Source organism: Phocoena phocoena, chromosome 8 (assembly GCF_963924675.1).
Source record: "Phocoena phocoena chromosome 8, mPhoPho1.1, whole genome shotgun sequence".
NCBI classification, from domain to species: Eukaryota; Metazoa; Chordata; class Mammalia; order Artiodactyla; family Phocoenidae; genus Phocoena; species Phocoena phocoena.
Genome location: NC_089226.1, coordinates 31,672,103 through 31,676,307, shown reverse-complemented (window position 1 = coordinate 31,676,307; position 4,205 = coordinate 31,672,103). Strand labels below are relative to the sequence as shown.

General features: G+C 40.5%; 1 pseudogene; it reads right to left on the bottom strand.

Annotated features, from left to right (window-relative positions):
* Positions 1–3,430: 3,430 nt before the first annotated feature.
* Positions 3,431–3,995, bottom strand: LOC136126894 (BAG family molecular chaperone regulator 2 pseudogene; annotated as a pseudogene).
* Positions 3,996–4,205: the final 210 nt, after the last annotated feature.

The following is a 4,205-nucleotide window of genomic DNA, read 5'->3' as shown; positions in this document are numbered from 1 at the left end:
TCAGGAGGGCGCCACTCTCACGACTTAAGCGCCTCTCAAAGAGCTCACCTCCTAATGCCATCACATCGGGCATTAGGGTTCAATATATGAATTTGGAGGTGACACAGACATTAAGATCATAGCACTTAGCTTCCTTTATTTCATCCATCTACCATACTTATCTTTTACTGAATTCCAACAAGAAATCATTAATACATAATAGATAGCAAAATAAATTACGTTAAAAAATTAAATACACTTAATGAAATTATTCTACAATATATATATGTCATGATGACCTATAATCTTGCTAGAATGTGGTTCCAACTCTGGCCCAAAGCATCATTCTAGAAATTTTTTAAATAGTCCTGTTGCTATAGAGATATATTTACACAAAATAATAGTAGGAGATCCATGGTGCGATGGAAATTGCTAGAAGTGCAGCACATTTTTTGAAATGTAAACATTTTCTGAAAGGAAATTATTCCACAATTTGCCCTTGAATAAATAGAGATTAAGTAGGAAAAGGGGTAATGGAAGTGATGTTCAGATAGAGGAAACAGCATGTTCAAAAATTCAAAGTGAAGGACAGCATGATGCCTTGGAGAACTACTTCCACAATTCCTTTGTCCTAGTTCTCTCTTATATACAACTTATGGAAACTACTAAAAACACTGCGATCCAGGTTGGAGGCACTCTTCATTTTTTTATACAGTGCATTTCTCCAAACTACACTTGGGAATTCTGGCAATATAAAAGAAGTGCAATGTACCTTAGGAATATTTCCAAAACTCTAAATAAAACAGAAGAAAAACTAGGATACAATATCAAAATTTGTGAACCTTTTCTACAACAAAACTGTCTGGAAGTCCCAAAATTTGGACAGATGGAGACAAATCAGGGATATCTAAGATTCATGGGGTATCAGAATCTGTTTAGGAGGAAACAGAAGGAAAGGACAGGATATCTGATAAATTTCAGAACCCCAAGAGTTAGCAATAGGGATTCATTGAAAGCTGGCAAGTCCCTTAAAAAACAACCGATGAACCTGAGTAGGGTGAGTGCGTTCAGGCTGAACTATGCAAGGAATCCACAATAACATGTGAGGGGGCTGGTACCCTCCAGTCCCTACAACTCTCAGACATAACCAACTAAAGCTCCCTTCCAGGACCAGGCTTCATACTGGGAAAAAATTACTGGAAGTAAAATACGTACAAAGCAAGACTTAGGCGGCAGGAGCAAAGAAGGAGAACGTCTCAAGAAAAGAAGTGGGAAGAGAAGCAGAACCAGGAGATGGCAAAAAGTTGAGTTCATATTACTGAACACCTTATGAAAACAACCGAGTCCTCTAGACTTATGAAGTGAAGAAAGCTACCTTGACCTACCTTCACCTTATAAAAGTCCAAGAAGACTAATTGCATATAAATACCATCAATAGAGCATGTTTTTCACTTCATATTTAGGAAGAATCCAGAGGGAAGAAAATACCTTTCCTAATATAATAGAACTTGGTATGACTGTTCATGAAGTGGCCTTTAGAGAGACAGTTGCCAGAAGATCCCTGATGTCAGAGCTACATTAAGATCGCAGCCTTGCGCTCCCATCTTGGGAGAACATGACCCTGAGAGGCCCTCTCTGCTCCTTTGCCCCAGAAACTCGCAGACGCACAGCTTCATCTCCCTGGATCTATCTCTACCGCTGTGCCTAGCCACCTCTAGCTGTTCCTGAAGGCCAGTTCTGCAGTGTTTTATGATCTCTCTTTCACACACCTTCTCTAGTTCCTCAAGTTTCCCCCCCTAAGGAGCCATCTGTAAGTCATTTTGTCCTGGCTTAACAATAATGGACTTTTCTAAGAACTCACTACAGAAAACACAACATGATTATACTTTAATACACAACCAAAATACAAAACACCATAGTAAATTGATGGCAATAAAATATGGAATTTGATTTGCATTGCATCACAAATGGTTAACATTCTTACTCATAAATGAGTTCTTAGAAACCAGTATTGAAGACATTATATATACCAAGGAAAATTAAAAAAAAAAAACAAAAGAAGAAGAAAACTAAACAACACAAGTGACTAGTAAGGATTAAACATATATGAAGATGACTGAGCTGAACAAGAATAAAAGCAATTTCTTTGTAATGTCATATTACAAAAGATTAAACATGTAATATTTGTACAGTTTTAGGAAAGATACCCACATAAACACTGGGGGACAAGATTGATAAGGTCCTGTCTATATAGTAGGGGTGTCTATGTTATCTATTATTAGTGAAATTTTGTGCACATCCTTTTGGGTGTATTGATAAACAAATTAATATGCAAGCCATGTTTTGGGGGTCTGTATACTAGCTACAAATTTCCTATACAGTAAACATGGTTTACATATAAATTGTAAATTTATCCAACTAATTTGTTGAAATAATTCAAATAAATTAGAACTGCTAGGACTAAGAATAAAAGGTTTTTAAGTTGAGGATTAAAAGCGGACTTCCCTGGCGGTCCAGTGGTTAAGACTGCACTCCCAATGCAGGGGCCATGGGTTCTATTACTGAGCCCACATGCCAAAAATTGAAAAAAAAAAAAAAAGAGCAGACTTTATAACAGCATTTAATTTTTTCTTTTTGAAGGCAAGCTACAACATTGTATTTCTGAAATGATTAAAAATTTAAAGATGATGCATTTGAAAAAAGATGAAGTGGATATATAGTTGTTCATAGTGGTAAAACTAGAGGTGAATTCTCTCACATTTTGTGTCATGTTTTCATGTATTATCAAGGAATACATTCATATTATGAGATGCATATATCTTTAGGTTCAAAATAATTTGATACAGATGTCACAAAAAACAACTGCCGAATGAAAGAGAAGACGTAGGGGAAATTCCCTTCCATTCCTCTAAGCTCACTGGTTGGTTAGCAGATGTATGTTCAATATGTGGACTGCTTTATGTACAGAATGTCTAGTCAAACAAATGCCCCATGTGCCCCGGTGTCTTCGCAGACACAGGCCAGAAAAGAACCGTGAAGCTTTTCCCTTAGACGAGCACTTATTTTCCTTCACACACTAAGTGTTCATCCAAGAGCAGTGGATGTGCTAGAGCCTAGCACAAGACAAGAATTCAATCTAAAAACTTCTAGAAAGGTAACCAAAATATTTCTAGCTTTAATTGTTCTTCACAAAACTAACGACACTGAAATATTTTCCTCTTAGGAAACAACTATCAGTATCAAATTAGTTGTTATGCCTAACATACGGAACTAGTTATCACTTAAAATAGTATTTTATCCTTATTACATCATTATTTATAAGGGCTCTTAGGTCTGAACACTAATTGAATCTGCTTTCAGCACTTTGTTGTAGAGTTTTGGAACCAGTTCCTTTAGAATGCGTACTTAAAATAATATTTTATCCTTAATACGTCATTATTTATGAGGGCCCTTAGAAAACTCTGACAAGGCCATCATCAAGCTGGAGCGCATTCCTAAGCATGGTTTCTAGTCTTCTCTTAATTTTCCTCTGATATTCAGGAGCACAGCCAATTACTATGGACTGAAACTTCTGATCTCCCAGCCCAGGAGGCGCCTCTGAGGGGCATGCGCTGTACATCGACGCTAGGTGACTCGGCGTTTCCCAAATCATCCAGAAACCTGCTGACCACCTCGTTGATGATCCTGGGGCATGATTGAGGGGCTCCTGCTGCTGGGGGTTTCTAATTGTTTCCATTGAAACTTCAACGGTCCCATCAAACGGTTTGCAGTCAGATTTAATTCTTCTCTTTCCCCGTCGCTGATCTGCGCGTGCCCTGGCTGTTCTGGACGCTGTGCATCATCTCAGAAGGAAATCTTTCTTCTGCTCAACTGCAGCAGCAGCTTCTCTCAAAGCTTCCACCCTGCGCTCCAGCTGGTCCAGGCTCTCCAGAAGGCGGCTGGAGCGGTCAACCCATGAACGAGGAGCAGCAGAAGCGACCCTCGTTGGCCTTGGTGCTGATGCTCGCCTGAGCCATCTCGGCCGCAGGAGCCGCCGCCGCCTTGCGGCGCTCGCCTCCCTCTGACGCGCCGCCCGCGGCCCCCGGGCTGGGGCCGGGGCCGGGGCTGGGGAACCAGGTGCTTGTGCATGAGACACTCGCTGGCCCCGGGCTCGGACGGGCTCCGAGGGGCTCTGACGGCTTCGGACGGGCTCGAATGGTCTCAGAAGGGCGATGGCTGGCGAGAGG